General features: G+C 41.9%; 1 long non-coding RNA gene across 1 annotated transcript in view; it reads right to left on the reverse strand.

Moving 5' to 3' along the window:
• Positions 1–1,899: 1,899 nt before the first annotated feature.
• Positions 1,900–17,886, reverse strand: part of LOC118288390 — a 49,190-nt gene continuing 33,203 nt past the window's right edge. Inside the window, exons 3-5 of the long non-coding RNA XR_004785865.2 lie at positions 5,110–5,385; positions 2,786–2,919; positions 1,900–2,633 (exon numbers count right to left, since the gene is read on the reverse strand). This is a non-coding gene — a long non-coding RNA (uncharacterized LOC118288390). The remainder of the gene's footprint in view (positions 2,634–2,785; positions 2,920–5,109; positions 5,386–17,886) is intronic.

The raw sequence follows: 17,886 nt of genomic DNA on the forward strand, positions 1-17,886 counted from the left end.
CAAGCTTTATTATTACAAATTACAATTTAATTGATTTAAGTATCCTTTTGTAAACCATTCTCATAAACGACTGGTTTCATATTTATTTGTTTTTTGCAGTAGTGTGTATTTTGCCACTAGAAGAAAACGGTTTAAAGTTAATAATTTAGTGTAGTGTGATAGCTGCATAGTTTGGTTTGCCACATGAGTAAAAGCTATCACAATCTAGTCAGGACATTTGCTGCTGTGCACTTAAAATGCTGAAATCGGTGTGCTACCACCTTGTCCACCCTCCATCTCACTCTCACCCCGATATATCTCACCGTGTGCATCTTTTGCCATTCCCTCCTTTTTACCATCTCTGCCTGTCGTCTCCAGCTCACATCTTTATATCACTCCAATTTTCACACAGTGAGATGGAAATTGAGTGGGAGGGACTGGGTTGCAGGATAAGATGGAGGTTCTCAAAATGGACAAAAATAAAATCCAATTCCCCCCCCCCCCCAAAAAACCCCAACCTCATTGCCCACCACCTTCTCAAACTGCAGCCCTCCTAACTCTCCCTGCCCATCTTCAGCAGGTCTCACCTGCACGTCTCCAGAATGTCAAAAACGTAAACACAGCAGGAGGGCAAAAAGAGAAGCACCATACACCAACCACCTCTATTCTCTCACAGCAGAGATTGGAACCACAATTTTGTTATTTTTAAAGCCAACACTTACTTCATATTGTAATGGAGAGGGAGGGTACCAGGTGAGGTGGTGCCCTGGAGAATGGGGAATGTCACCTTTCAAGCCCCTGGAGGGGTTTTTAGGCAATTCTCCTTCACATTACCCCAGAAATTATGAAGTGCATTTTTTTTTTACTTTTCTTTTTAAATGTGGAAATAAAATCAGATGATATTTGCATCTGTAGAGTTACAAAGTGCACAAGGATTCACTGATAGCAGGTTTGTTGTGTCAAAGTCAGATTTTGTCTTTTCAGTCCATTCTCTCATGTTGATATTTTTTTCCCGCACCGCAGCCTCCCAGAACGGGGAGAAAACAGACATCCTCAGATACAGTATATCTGGCCGGCGAAGTGAGGAACCATCTACTTATTTTTGGAGGGTGAGCAATAAGGATCCTCTGGAGCTGTAATCTAGTTGACTGACAGCAGCACACAATGCCTTTCTCCGCACCAAACCAGAAGACATTCAGTAAAAAGCCATGCAATTCATGAGAGGAGAACACAGACAGAGGGAGTGAGGTGAGAGAAACTCACTCAACCATGAAGAGATAAGAAAGAGGGAAGAGGATGAAAGACAGTAAATGTGGAGGGGGAAAAAAAACCCTCACAAGATCTTAAATTTTGTTCTTCCTACCACACATTTTTTGAGCAAGATCCACAGTCATTTGGGGCTTCACCCAGACTTTCTATGACTGTTACCATTCTGCTGGTTTTGAATGAACACATCTTTCAAGACAAGCCCCTTGAGATGATGTATATAAATAGATGTATCAATGATTTGTACACGTACAAGAAAGAGGACTGAACCCAGTGTTAACAAAATTGGACAAATACATTGTAAGATATATAGCTCATTCACAACACACAATTCTTTGAGGCAGCTTTTCCGCAGCAATACTATTTATTAATCCTAATGCAATATGTCAATTCACATTAGAGCTCCCACTGAACTCCTGATATTAAATCAAAACTTGATTGCAAACCTCTAATCCTCTGGAGATTTCAAGGGAATAGGAGGAGAAATAAATACGACGAAAGTGCACTGGGAGACAATTTCTCAGTCAAGGTGAGTGAAGAATACACAAGACTCACAGGATTTACTGCAGATATGATAAATATAGACACAAACTTTCAGGAGGATAAGGTCAGTTCAAGGAGTAAACTAGGCTGCACGGTGTATCTGCTGAGTTTGAGAGGGATATGAATTTGAGTTGGACCGAATGCACTGCAGAGTCCCCAGGGACTGGGAGGAGGAGTAAACAGCAGAGAGGAGTACAGTTGGGGACACAGTGCAGCCCATCATGCTCCGTGTTGTTAGATTTTCCCAGTAAGACCTTATTATTTTAAGCTTCTTTTGATGCTGGAACATGGCCCACTCAATCATTAAAATTTCCATAAACTAGCAATTTTGTGCAGGATAATAAAAAAGGTATAATTCAGTGGAAGCAAATAGCACCTTTTGTCCTCAGGCGCCCTCGGAAAAAAAAAAGAAGAAAAGAGAGATCTCAGATTGTACACCATGTGCAACCAAATTATATTTTTGTTTGCCTCAATGTGCAAAGCAATCTTGCAGAGACCTAACAAGTGGTCTGAAGTGCCGCTTGTATGGCACGGTGAGGACATTTCCACACTTCAGTTTAATCTTCCAGATGGGAAAAAATGCAACACTTTTTGCTGGGCTGGTCTGTTTATGAGTCCTGCACTGAATTATTTGGAGGGGAAGTGTGGTTGTACTTTAAGTAATCCAAACATCCAGATACAAAGGGAATCCACACGCAATAAATGAGGTGGTGACATGAGTCATAAGTAGGGTATATACTCTGCCATCACATGGGTGTGACTCAGGAGAAAGAAAGCCTGTTCGTGCAGAGAGCTTTTGTTCAGCCATGATAAGCCTCAGCCAATTGTAGGGGGGGACCACTGTTCTGAAAATAGAAAACATAAAAATGCTCCTTAAAATACACTGGAAATAATATGAGGTTTTTAAATTATTTGACTTGTATAATATCAAATATAAGTAATACATGACTACATGTGATTTTTACTCACACAAAGATTTCACAAATGTTGAACTTACAAATCTTCACTCTGCCGCTCTGAGAAAATCTCTTCTTTTTTTTTTACACTTGCTGTCAAAGTCCTTGTGCTTCTCGTCCTTCTCCTCATCAGACAGAAGCCCGGGCAGGCAGACTCTCCGACTGGTCAATCAATCTGATGTATAGGAGAGGTATGAGGATTTCAATGGCGGTGTTTTATGTAGAGGTTATGTTGCTGGTCAAACTAACTCGCTGGAATTTCATGCCGGCAGTTTTTGAATTTTACTTTGAATTCCTCTATCTAAGGTGTAAAAACCAGTCATTATGTGTCAATACAACATTGGCATACAGTATACCTTCTGTGTGACGGCAGCTTTATAGAAACATAGTAATGAAATCCCTAATATCCCTTAAAATCGACTTTGTAAGATTCATGGCCGCAGTGTGTATACTTCCCCTAGTCTGCATGCCAATATGTCCTTCGGCAAGACACTAAACACTAAATTGGCTCTGACTGCTTTTCCAGCAGTGTATGAATGTGACAGAAAAGCGTGGTAAACAGCATCTTTGTATGAATGTGTGTGAATGGCTGAATGCAAATTTTCTGTGAAGCGCTTTGAGTGGTAAATAATTTTATTAATTCCGTTTAATGAAAAGTATGTATCGTTTTACATGTTCCGTATGGTTGTCTTTATTAATAAATCACTTTTTTCTATGCTGGATGCTTCTCAATGTTGTCTTGTACATATTGTCTGTATGACGTAGTTGAATATTATATTGCAGTATTTGTAATCTTATTTCAACAATTTAATCAATGGGTGAGTTTAAGACTTACAAATACTTACCGTCACATGGCAAGTCTACTTTCCTCACACACAACAGTGGGTCCCGCTCTGGATCTCTAAGACCACAACATGATTACTTTTTCCTTGTGAAAGTATTTTCTCAATTACTGCAAACACTGCAGAGACCAATACATTCAGAAATTGTCTGGTGTCTGTTTTGCTTCTCCAATTGTTCTGGTCCAAACTTTTACCAGCTCTCTCTGAGCCCATGTTCTCCATCTCCACAGTGGAACCTCAATTTCATGACACGTCCGTTCCCCAAGGGCACTTAATGTACTCAGAACATGTCCTGTTTTTGTCTTTCAAGACGCTTCCATGTTCACCTAAAAACTCTCTCCCTCCTTTCACTGTATAACTCAAACCCAGTTATGCTAACCCACCAACTTCTGAAGTCTACCGCTAACCACTCGCTTGTTACTTGTATCTTACAGTACACCGTCCCAGCTAATCAAAGTTCACCTTGGAGTATGAATGGGCTTCTGTCTGCCTGATCCTGTGACTAAAAATATCTTAAATGACCCGGCAATTAAGACCAATTTAACATCACAGTTTCAAGGCCATAAATACTCAATCTCATTTTAAGAAAACATACATCCAAAAAAAAAATAATTTTCCTCATATCGATTGAGGTGCTCCAAATGCTTCAGGCCTCTCTTCCTTTTACTGCAATGGAGTTTTTTTTTTTACAGTTTTTTCCATTTAGAAAAACCACTTGCAGTTTTTAAAGGCCCCACGGTGCTGAACAAGCACAATACTGATCATCCAATACATAAGGAGATGTACATTACTTGTTTTTTTAAAGAGAAATTCCTCTGGGGGGCGCACCATGAGAGCAAAAATAAATTTGCACATGATGCAAATGAGATCATGAATCCTGTCTTGGCAATGTTACAGGAGATTGTTACAAATTGTCCTGGTTTCACCAAAACAGATTGGTTTGGTGGTTTGATTTACCACCACTAACAGTTCAGCTCAAAATGGATTAAGCTGATTTACATACACAGGCATGATGTTGATACTTGTAAGTTAGAGGGTGATTATTGTTTCTCGTTAAAGGCATTGTGTTATTGCCAGCATGTCTTGGGATCAAAGAGCTCTTTGCCCCTGCTATCACTGAAATGCACTTGGACGTGAACAATGCGAATGGCTGGATGTATTCCACAGTGCGCTTGGCAGGAAGTTTAGAGGTCAGTGTGGATTAAATAGCTCAAATGAAAAATCTTCTCATTTAGTTACAGTGCGGCTATAGTTGGCAGTAATCTCTTCGATTAAACACGGAACCCAGCGGGAATTAAAATCCCACTGCTTATGTCACCACTCTGGAGAAAAAACAAAACAAATGCCTTATAGCTACATTTAGATTTACAGTACCTGGGGTAGCTATGAATTCTCCCATTAGTGCATCTTTTAAGTTTGATCACGTTTGTCACATTTGCTCTAGACATGCTTTTCTAGATCCACCATAGAAAACATTACGGGTAAAAAAATAGGAATGGATGCATTTTGAACAACAGACTTACTTTGTGCACCCTATGTTTCAGTATGCTGGGTGGTTAGAAGCGAGATGCAGTTCTCTGCCAGGCTGAGGCAGAGAGTGCAGAAGGTGTAGCTGCAGTCTCCTGAACACAAGCCAGAGCACACGTCCACACACATCTGGCAGCAGATGTCACAGCAGCGGTCAGAGCAATATCTCCAGTCGTTGCGCGCACACGAGCAGCAACCAGCAGGTCTGCATTCCTCTTTGCTCTGCAGGCAGGAGTTGCAAGGCTTGCAAGACTGTAACCCCATGGGCTTGCCTGTTAAAAAAAAATACACAGACGCCGGGAGATGAAATATTGGAAGAAATCACTGTCTGGAAAAATGGTCTCCTTTTCAAGTCCAGAATTGGAATTGAGGATGTACTGTATATTCAAAAGGAATTCTGAGAAGGAGAAGATGCAGATAATTGTCTGTCAGCCTGTCCCGAACACTGGGCAAGTGCCCTGCTATCTGAAGCTCAGTCCAAACTAAGTTCTTGCCGCATGCAGTATCTGCTGATGCTCTCTGCAAACAGTTTGACCAACTTTCATATATATAATGCCTGATGTCATACATTGCCCCCCTGAAGCCTGACTCCAGTCGGCGCCATCATCTCCAACGTTCATGGGAAAAGGACTGACGTCTGCCTGAACTGCGATTCAAAGAAGAAATCTGCCCTTCAAAAGAGCGTGACTTGCTCAAATGTCACTATCAACAGAGGTTTTCTCTGTTCGCACAAACCCCAAATGCTCATAACACCAAGGATGTAGGGGTTTTTTTTCTTTCTGTTCCGAGTGTGGAATTAAACAGAGAAGCTTTTTTTCTCAGGTCCACTCGTCATGTGGCCTCTGGGTTCGAGATGGTGGTAAGCAAGGATAATGAGAACTGCAGCACAAATGAGGGGGGACTGATCCAATTACACGAACAGGCACGAACCATTTAAGTTTCTAATAAGATAAAGGTACTCATAATGTAACAGTTTTTTTTAATACATTTTTTTTCTTGAGAAAATCCCGCGTAGAATTACTGTTACACAACTAAAATGATTCTTATTTTACACATGTAATGCAGTGCTGTAAAGCGTGTGGGAAGGTCATACTTTGGTGAGAGCAAATGTTGGAGAGTTTTACTCTGCACACTGGCCAGGGGATGCAAAACAGACACTCTGTGTGTCGCATTGATAAAATCACCTGGACATAATTACAAACAATCAGTCTGAAACCAATCACATTAATGTCAAACACGCAGCTACCCAAATAATCCATGACAACCGCATGGCTTATTGGTGTGTGTATGTATATATATATAATACATACACACAAATGCTTGCACAAATACCTAGAAGCAACAATTAGAAATGTGTAAGTGCAGTCAACGGGGAAACAAGTGGTTTGTCCAGTACATTTCACACTGCAGTAATTTGAATTACTTGAATACGAATATCTGGGGTAATTGTGTTCATTAATTACACTTAGTCTAACACGCCAGCCCTGCTCAAAGTTTGTGAATTAACGTTATGGTCGTTTTTGACGCTTTAGTGTTTGTTGCGCTTTTGAATTGTGTTGCATTATAGCGGGGGGGGGGGGATTCTATATTGTTCAGCTCATTTGTATCAGATTGGGTTGTCCTGGGGTAGGGCCAGGCTAGTGACTCTGTACAGTTTGTATTTATCACTTTCACAATACAGAAAACAAATTCCCAGCAGCAAAATGGCAAAGTTGATGGATCAAAGTTAAAATTGACTCTGTTTGTGGCAGATTGAGGCATCTGATTTTATTAAGTCTTCAAGCTGTCTTTGAAAAAATGATCACCTCTTTTCAAAATTGAACGATCCCGCGATTAAAAATTCTCCCCAGGAAACAGATGCCGTTATATTTCTTTTATTCACAAAGTGAATTCGCATAGGAGCTATACTCATCACGGTTAATCAAGAAACAAGAGAACGCGGCTGCATCTGTTCGTGTGGCAACCCTCCTGACATTTAATTTTTTCCCTCCCTTCTCCTCCCTTGTCATTCTGTCTTTTTCTCTTTCAACCTCATCCTCTTTTTAGACACACACACACACACACACACACACACACACACATTCTTTCTTGCTCCCTATAACAAAAATGTCAGCAGGCTGATTGTGACAGGTGAACGACAGTGAAGCAGATTTGACCTTGATGGCTCCGAGAGTGACGTGACAGTAATAAAAGGCTGTAGTGAGCTATTGTTGGCCCTGGGGCATCCCTTAATGTATGATATGAAACAGCCATGAGATCCGGGGACAGGCAGGGGAGGTGGAGGTGATGGAGGACAGGCGGCAGCAGCCCACGCGGCCCTCACCTGTGATGAGCTCAGCCAGCACCTCGCACGTGGGCTCACACTTAAACATTTACACCCTATGGCAACATACGCAGGCGGCTGCATCCAGATGCCGATGTGCACACGAGTATGCGATGCAATGTACAGGTGTCACAACACACAACCACCTCCTTGCGCTCACCTCCTGCAGACATTCCTGTCAATGTGCGTGTTTTTTAATGAAGAATAACTCACCAGCTATTCCATTACATTAGCCATGTGCTAAGTAGATCCCTTTGCACCTAAGGGCGACTTACATTTTTTTTTTTTCACCTCCCACTCACTCTGACTCCCATACCCGGATCACGCACACGATACAAACCCCGGTGACAATTCAGCTTAATCCCCATCTTGCTCTGCTGCAGTGCATCCTGTCAGTCAATTGTTGTGCGAGTGGAAAATGAGGCCATTTCGGAGGGATTTCAGCATCTCGTATTCAAAAGCGGCGAAAAGTACGGCGCACTCTCGGGTTCTTTCAGTCTGGTAGAATTTGTTGGTCTTTTCAACTGATATCAGGATAATTATAGATAATGAATTGATAGGGGCTTTCAGTGTCAGACCACTAATGGAATGCAGTACTTAACCTCCATAATCCCTCTGTGCCCTTCATTTAGTGTCAGGATGATCAGATTACTACTGCTGACACCTTCTTTACTCACAGATACAAATTAATGTACACACACACACACACACACACACACTGTGGCTACATTGACAAATGGTATGTATAGATAAGTGAGCAGGGGTCTAGTTTAAACAAAAGTAAGTAAAGTGTTGATAATTGAATTTTAGTTTTCATTTAATGGAGCAATGCTTTTAAAAGCGTGTCCCCGTTTAATCTGTAGCTTTCAAGCACATGAGCATGCAGGCGAATTTACATCCTGCTTGGCTGTTTGGCAATATTCTATGAACTGACAGTTGCAGAAAGACACAGAAATGCACCAAACAAAGGCAGAGTGAAGAAAGACTGTTTGCTAACAAAAACGGGTGTGGATAATAAAGCATGTAAATGAAAGTATATATATATATATATATATATATATATATATATAAAATTGTATTTGTTTTACAGGTGTTTAACGTATGCACGTACAAAGTTATATATGTTGAACGTATACTTTCAGTACAGAAATTTCCCCTTTGGTCCCTTGATGGAGTCTAGACACTGGCAGCGCTGATCTTGACATGATTTAGTGACCGGAGAATCGTGTTCCCTTCAGCTGAACAGCGGATTAAATGCGACCTGGATGAGGATTTCTGTGGAGCTCTCATGATGGAACCTGGGGCATCATCATACTGGTGGAAAGGTTGTAAGTATTCTTCACACAGCAAAAAAGAAAAAAAAGATGATTGGTTAGTGAGGATCAGATCAGAATCAGAATGGTGAGATTAATGGAAATCAGAGAGGTTGAAATGAATAGCGGCAACACCCAAAGTCAGCCGGTAACACTTTTCCCAATTTGAATGGGGGAAGTGGTGTCAGACATTTTCTTGCCCTACTGTATGAAATATGCATACATTGAGAAATGGCTCTGAAATCTGTCATTGTGATTGAACTTTTGCTACTCCCCATCAGGAATAAGAGGCATCCTGGGAAATCACATGTTGTGAAGTTGTAATTAAAGTTCCATCACTTCTGGACTAAGGCTAACTTGGCATCATGTCCACAATGTTGTTCCACGGAATGCCTTGAGAGGATGGCTCAAGATAAGCATTGAGTAGCAGTTTAAACAGTGAAAACACTGGGAGATTTACTGAACCTGTCGGGGAAGATATGGCAGCGCAGGTTGATATACGGCGGTGGGAAGGGCACATTACGAAATTGGCGACTCCAACATTTCATTGGGATTGGCGAGACACTTATATTTTACCTTAGCTATCCCCCGAGGGCTCTGCTCGAGCACCTCACGTCGCTATATCATGCTTATCAACTAGATGGGAAGCAAGATCTAATTGGTCAGGAAGCTTGTCACATTCGAGGGGTGACAAAATTGAGAAAAAGAGGGGGATGGGAGGAAAATGATGTTCGCAGTGATTTTTTTTACAAATATTCACGATGCTCAGAAGATAAATCCAAATGACTCGAGTGAACCCATGACTTTTCATCTTGTGCCACTAGCAGGTCATTTTTCCCCCCACTCAACAGGAGCTATACCTCAACATCTATAGTATATGGATTGGAACAACATTTTGTACAGACATTTGTGATTCTCAGACAAGCTGGCCTTAGGACATTGGTGATCCTCTGACTCTAACTACCCTCCATGAAATTGAAATTTTTGTTGTTGTTTTTTTATTGTGAAAATTCTTCATATTCATTGGCTGGATTATCGTGGCATTTGGTCAAGACATTAATGCCGCCCTCAGGATGAATTGTAATAAGTTGGTGATCCGTGCGTTTTTTTCCACTACCTCCATCATATGGTCAGAATTTTCAATAAATCCTCCAGATTATGCAACACAATATATTGGTTGTTTCTGCCCTTCAGCCTGATGCTCCTCTCAGAAGGAGGACGACTTGATTTCAGATAAAATAAGCACTCAAAGATGAAAAAAACCAACATCTTGGTTTGGGTTAGAATTATTATGCCATTAAGGTTAGGGTGCTTTTTAACATGTTCACAAAAATAACGTCTTGGGTATGGTTCGGGAATGATTGCGTTCATGGTTGTTCGACGGCTTTGTCACTGGGTCAGCAGGAGTGTAGACTCAACACATTCAACATCACACAGATAAAGACCACCACCCTAACCCTCACTTTTTTCCCCACCAAGACCCCCAGTCTGTCTGGAGATTTGAATGAGTGCCCATTTCTTTAACTGTGTAAGACTTTATGGACGATGGTGACTCCGCCAGTGTCTGGTATGAAAAAACGAAATAAATAAACGGTCCATTCTCTTTGGCCGTCCTGATTTAGACTGGCCCAATGGGTCCACAGAGACCGACGGTGCGCCCAGGAGTCCCATCTTTACTTCGGAAAATTGCAACCCTCATACAAGCAGGTAACACAGGGAAGCCACTGAAGTGTTGTTATGAACAAATCAAGTCTGGGGGGGAGTGGTCGATAGTCCTGAAACTGGAGGGTGTATAACGTCATGTCAGACATGCACTGAAGTCCAGACATTTTCCTGGACTTTTCTGAAGGTGCTGTATTGTGTGCCCATGTGAGAATACTACAGGGAAATCTCCGGAAGAATCATGGTGAGCTTCCCAGGAGCCACCCCTTTCCTGAATATTCCAAAAATCTTTGTGCTGTTCAGAACACGTCAGACTCATTCTGCGGTCTTCATAGGTGAACGATAAATGCCAGGAGCCAATTTTTCGGACATTTTCCAGTGTTCCTGTCTGAAAACAGAATAAGACTGTGGAAACAATGGCATGTCAAGTTTTAGATTTAGCTGCAGTCAAGTCTGGTACAGTAACATTTATTTTCCCGCCGAAGTTGTCTCGCTTGTAAAGCAGCTGCAGCCTCAAAATGCCACAATTGACATTTCAGGACATCAGAAAAAAAGGTGACTTATCGACACAGCTTCACCGCTTCATTATTTCCCTATTATATAAACTAGATCAAGATTTTTGAGGAAAGTGAAATAAAAAAAGAAAAGGCATACTTTTCCAGAACTCGTCTTGCAGTTGATGATGAGATAATCTAGGGACTGTTGACCAGGGAGTGTTCTCACTTGTTCAAGGCAGTGATGTATCTATCTACGTATGCAGCATGTTAAAGTGTCATTTATCAGCTCAGACAAAACTTCACCCCCTGTTTGCCAGCTGGAAATTGTCTACTGCATTTGCTTCATCACCTGTGAGGTGTCCCGCAGAGTTGATACTGTGAGCTGCAAAGGAGAAGGAGCCACGACAGGCTTTTCATAATGACTGATGTCATCTGCCGCACTTTCATTTACCGTTCAAAGTGATGGACAAATGCCGAGAGCGTGCCAAGGGACTGTGTCATCAAGATGTCTTTTTGAATGAGTGTTCCTGGCACTTGACAAGCTGGTGGGGTGTTACTGTCTCCGTCTTGGCCATGGCGAGGCAAGGCGATCGATTATGATTGGTTTCTCAGAAAGTAGTCAAGCTGCAAGATGGACTTTGTAATGTGTGTTGACATGGAGATCAACTGGGTCTGCTCGAGCAGCTGGTAATTAATGAAGCACAAAATAACGACTGCCTGCACAAACCCTCATTCTCGCTCATTAAGCACAACACCCACTCACGAGCGGCTGTGCTTGTGTAGCAACAAACTCAACGTCTTCCCAACCGAGCTGGCCCTCAGCCGTGCTGCGATGGTAATCGGACGAGCCGCCGTCATGCTCAAGACTCAACCTTTGCTCATGACTTTGTATGTTACCCTCAACATTTCCCGGAGGAACTGGATCTTTCAAACTTTGTTTCTTCTTTTAGTGAGTGAATAACTTTAGTGTGTGTTTGCTTGTATTATTCCAATACTTGTATAGTATGAAATACTGCAGATGTTGGGACTAGATTCTTTCTGAACCCACCTTTAAATATTGCAAAAACAGCAAAGACTTTACCCTAAAAAGACGACAGATTAAGTTGTCAATGGCTGCATTGTTGTACCACCGAAAGAAAGATGTGCTGCTGCTTACTTTTAACATTGCTGGATCTCCACTGTTTGTGTTTGTGTGGATGGTGCTGGAGCTAGCTTGGCATCCAGGACTTTCTCTCAGCCCATTCATCAAAAGGACCAGCGGTCTAGTGAGTTAGAAGATTTATACACCACGGAAGAGAGGTGGAAAATTAGCCCAGATTTATGAGCACAGACTTGCAATGGGAAAGACACTGGCAGCTGCTACTTGACATTTGAACAGAGAGTGTGCAAGAAAATCGGAGACAGGGGAAACAGGAAATTGGAGCAGCAGTGAGGTGAAGAAGGACTGAGGAATGAATAGGACATGAGCTGGTCCTGTAGGAAAAAAAAGAAAATAGACTGTGATTGGAAAAGCTAATTTCTGGATTTAAAAAAATAAGTCTGAAGAGACCCAATCTATAACAATCCACTGCCTCATTAACCCGAGTCACATATTTTAGTTTTTCATCTGCTCAGTTGCAGACACCACAAGTGAATTTAAAAAAATAGGAATTACTTTTGACATTCCATAAAATTACTTGTAATGATCTGTGAAGTGAGAGGGTTCATAATGCAGTTAACACTAAGAATTCACTGAAGATTTCAGCTCATTGTTTCGGTCCCTATAATTGACTCACATTGACTTTCGATCGATCGGCCCGGAACAGGAAGTATTTTCTTCTCGATTTTTTCCAATTGTGAAGAAGCGATCAAAGGCAATTAGCTTAAATTCCCTGATGATCTTAGTTAAAAAATAACTGGCGACTTGAATACAACCCTGTTCATCAACCATCACATTTTCAAGGGGCTAGAGCCTTTGCTTTGACGCCCAGGGACTGCTGATACACTACACATCAGTGTTCAGGTCTCAGCCTCGCAGCAGCCACGTTAGTTATGAGAGTTGTAGAAAACATCAGGTCAGACTTTGGATACACAACGGGGCAAAGAAGCAATGAAGTGCAAAAGGCGAAAGCAAAAGCTTGTTGGAGTTATTTTGAGAGGGCTATATTTAAAACAACGCAAAATTTCTGCGGATTTTCTTAATCCCCTAATTTGCAAGACAAGTCATTGTGTATGTATCCTTTCTAGCAAAATCTTGAAAGCATTCATATTCTGTGTACTACTGGTTTGGAGCTACAAACGCATAGATTTCTGTGTATTCATGTACATGATGAGGGGGAATGGCTGACAGATAAACCTTTCTAGTTGAATATTACACAACCTTTTGCACGATATTAAGCTGCTCACTGGGTCAACTTCTTCTTTTTTTTAGTTTATACAACCTCTAAAAAAAGTCCGACATTTTGCCTCGTAGGAGGAGACAGTGAAGGGAACATGAATGCCCTGGATGGTCATCAACACAGTCGGGGAAACCGTCCTTCTCACCTCGGTTTAGAAACCTGCACCAAAATGGCTGGAATATCAGACAGGTGTGATGAAAAGCACAGAAATGGCTCCTTGGCCACGGTGTGTGCGCAGTCACATCAACTCGGAATGAATCACTGTGAGGTGACACGGAGAACCACAGAGGACGGTGGGCGCTCGGCCTGGAGGCACATATCCACATCCAAACTGAGTCAAAATCTGACTCACAACACTGGTGTTCAGCTCCCATTTGCCTGCTGGTGGCCTGCACTGTACCTAACTGACTTAATCACGATATCCTGTTAGCTATCTGCGAACACCAGCACACTGGTGGGGGTCACTCTCAGTCGGGGTCTGTTACTGCCACAACCAGTCATGACTGTCCTGGCATGGATGGAAAGTGCTCCAGGAGCAGTTAGCTGGCACCAGTCCGCTGTTCTTCACCATCTGACTCTCAGGCTGCAGCCAGTGTGGGTTGCCTGGGCTGGAGCTGAAGCAGCCTGGGAGCCGGTAGAGAGTCCTCATCATCGCAGATGCTCCTTCTTTTGGCCATGGTACAGAATGTTTGCAAATGTGCCAAGGGTAGGTTGTTGTGGTGCAATGGGGGAAAACCACGGAGGAGAGGGCTCGGTAACAAGATTCTCCTCTGAACTACGGAATTTAGGCCAAATCTCTCTCACACTGAGGTTTCAGAACTATACCTTTTCCCACTTCAACACTTTCGTTTGAGTTGACAAGAGGTTATCCGGGAGCTGTCAACGTGTTTGGAATCGGGAGTGCCGGAGTTTAGTCAATAACAGGTCAGGTCGGGATCAGAATATATCCAAGCAAAACGTGATCTGTAGAATGCATAAATTCTACAGATCACTTAAGTTTTTCCATATTCTCTTCACTTTTCTGTTGATACTCTTGCATAAATTAACTAAACTTGATTCGAGCTAATCATTACCTTTCCTTTCTTCAATTACTCGTGGATGACATCAGCTGAGGCACACCAGTCTATCTCAAAGATAATCCCTAATGAAGTTTAAAAAAAATTATTTTAGGATGGGCTGCTGTGTACTGTCTCTATGTGTAAAACTGGGGAGGGGGGGAAACATCAATAATGATGAAGATAGAGCTGTTTCTGATGTTCGCGACTATGATCTCTTGACAGTGGTAAACACCAAGCTGTAGCATTAAGGCTTTGCGCTGGGGAATAGATAAGGGCTCCATTGTCGACGAGTGAGACTGCTGGAGCCTGAAGGCATTCTTCCTGGAGGTTTGGAAGCTGACTGTATAGACTGAAGGAGGCTGTTGCACCAACAGGAGATATTATCTGACTCCCTTCTCTCACTGCCTGAGGGGGACAATATCTGTGAACCAGGAATGCGCTCGCTCTATTCAATCCGAGCATGTCGTCAATGAGACAGCCACAGTCCGGCGCAGAGTTTAATGTTTAATGGACTTAAAGGACATGATTGCCCCTCGGCACTGTATCAAAATTATGGAGCAGCCATATTCAGAGGCAGGATAAAATAGGTTTGACTCCGAACTCCTAATGACGGAAATGACCTCTGTCACAAGTGCGTGACTGCCAAAGTTATCGCAGCCGTTCAATTTCAAAACGTGACGTCTTTACATCCCAAGGACACTAATTGTGTTTTTGACATAATCACACACAAGAGCTCTTTGTGATTAGCTCAAGTGGCTCCCCTAATGAAAATGTTGTCTTGCTTTGTTAACCTTGTGAGGCTTTAACACTCAGGTGTTAAATGGTGGAGGACGCGGGCGGCATACATCAAGAGTATAAACCCTCAGTGTGAACAGCCCCATCAAATCTCATCAGCTTTGAATCGGTTATAACTGGGTTACGGTCTGACGTACTTTACGGCCCCACTTTATTGCTGCTTTATGAAAATCAATATGTCATTTAATGGTATATCTTACAAATACCGTCAATAAACTGTTAACAGGTCATCTAATCGTTTGTGGCTAATAGCAATAGAAAGGAGGAAAGGAGTAATTTTTCAAGGCTCATTTACAGGACGGTGTTTTAATTTCTCTCTATTGGGAATAATTTCCTTAAAACAGTTGGCAATGCTCTTGCAAGTCATCTGTAAGAATAATCAGGGTCATTACTCAATATAATCAGTTATTGGTGTGTCAAAGCCATATGCTGCATTATATTTGTGTTGCTGTCTGAAGAGTGATTGGTGTCAGTTTCTCAGAGTGTACTTTTCATCCCCACTCCCCCGTGTACAGTTGATGAAACATTATATAAACACCACGTGCTCTAACCAGCCATGCTGCTTTGGAAAGGATTAGTCACTCCTTATTTTATCGTCATCTCATTAATGCTGCGATTGCGTTGGCAATAAGAACGAGGGGGTGCAGAGCATTCGGACTGAATCCTAATTTTTCCCTACACCTTGTCTTGTGTTCTGTAGACGGCCCAAACCACAGCACTCCGGCTCCAACACATTCATTTCCATTGTACGCTACAGCCTAAACTCCTGAAAACACCATTAATCACTCTGTCTCTGCTAAACTACTCGGGCAATTCAATTGGCTGAAGTTTAGCCAGATAATATAGCATAATGGCATCCGCGCGGTGCAATGATTCAAAACCATTGATCTGATTACAAGCATACTGCCCCATAATTCACCCTATTGAAAATACATTTAACGGATGGTGATCAAGCGGACAATAGTTTCATCCCTGATGGATCGACACAGCTGGGTCAAACATGGATATGGTTCTAAAAATTCTGCCCATGTTTGCTGTGCATATTATAGCACTGGCTTTGGGAATCATTTGTTTTCAAAATCTTCACACCTTGTTAAACTCAAGAGGCGATTATTACTTTGTCTCCTGTAATTCTTACAGACAAACTGCCGCATTGCCAGGTTGTAATGAACACCCAGAAACACGTGGCAGGTCTGCAGAGACCCTTTATATAATGTTGAAGAAAAAAAAAAACGAGATACAGATTTTTCTCTGTTTAGGTGTTGACTTGAACAGGTATTCTGCAAGTGTCATTCACGCAGGAGACTTATGGCAGAGTGATGACTACAAGGAAGAATTTCACAAGGTATAACCAGAGTGAAATTCTAAGAGACCTCTGGCTTCTATATCTCTGTTCATCCCACCTAATCTTTCGGGTGCCCAGGGAATTTTATAATGTCATGATATACAGTACGATGGAAGGGTTTACGGGCTCAAGGATTTAGCAGTGTGATGTGATCAGCCAAAAGGCAGAGTCGAGAGCTATTGGGTGAAATTATTTCCCACCGCTTGTAAATAGCTGCTTTAATTATCTTCCAGCAGCTGAATAGGAAGATGACAACGATGATGTTTATCAGCCAGTTATCTACAGTTATCAGGGATATTCTGTATAATCTCTCTAATTTTTCCTTAACACATTTTCAGCTTTTGTTTTTCCGTGATCCAAACAGTCCTGTGATTAATGGACTGCTTTTCGTATGCAAAAAATAATTATTGATTTGTGCGATTCAATTTAGTTGGAGAGAAATCTCATACCTCTGCAGCACAATGTGGTAAACATTGATTGTTTCGCTGTCTATGTCGTGCCGTAAACTAATTTTTCACTCTTTCATAGGCTCAAAATTACGCATAAATTGTAATCTCTATATGCCGTAGAGCTGCCGCTCTCACACTGTCAGCTAATCAGCCAACTAAGTGAGAGGGAGGACAGAGAAACAAAAAACAATTTCTACAATCAGTGCTTTTATTTTGCAAGGTTTTTTAAGGACTTTTTAAGAGGAATAAGAAAAGGTAGAATGTCAAATCGGTGTGGTGGAGGTCACTGGGAGTGAGACAGGAATAGTGAAGAGCAAAATAAAAACAGGACACAAAAAAATTGTCAGGTAACTCATTGGATTCATGAGAAGAAATTGTTCAAATGTCCGGTAGACTCGGAACCCTGGAAATGGCAGTTTGCAGCATAAACTGAAGTTCTAATCTAACCGTTTGACTCTGCACATGTCATCAAATGAAATGCGTATGTATGCACGTGTCTGTGTGTTTAGGCCTACTGCATAGGATTTTATGTGCTCATTTCTGCCAGTGTACGGTGGACAGAAATTGCCAGTGGCGAGGCACAGAATCAATCCCAATAATGCTCTACCTCTCAGGTGTAGAGCAGTTTTTCCGACAACTTGAATGAAATGCACGCTTCACGTCTCCAGTTTAAGACATTCAATTTCTAGCTGCTTCTTGGGGCAGAATTCTGCGGCGGAGGATCAATACAAAATGACTGGAAAATTGCTAATGCTATTTAAATCAAAGTGACACTGGAGGAGACCAATTATGCCATTGAGTCAAGGCAATACTCCTAACTGAGTTGTCCCTTGGGTAATAGCGGCATAATCATTTTCATATTATTAATATTCCAGGACCAAGACGGTCTAGTTTTTCAACAACACGTGAACTTTGATAACCTCACCATAAGTAATTTATATACTGTAGGTGCT

The sequence above is a fragment of the Scophthalmus maximus genome, chromosome 17 (assembly GCF_022379125.1).
Source record: "Scophthalmus maximus strain ysfricsl-2021 chromosome 17, ASM2237912v1, whole genome shotgun sequence".
NCBI lineage: Eukaryota > Metazoa > Chordata > Actinopteri > Pleuronectiformes > Scophthalmidae > Scophthalmus > Scophthalmus maximus.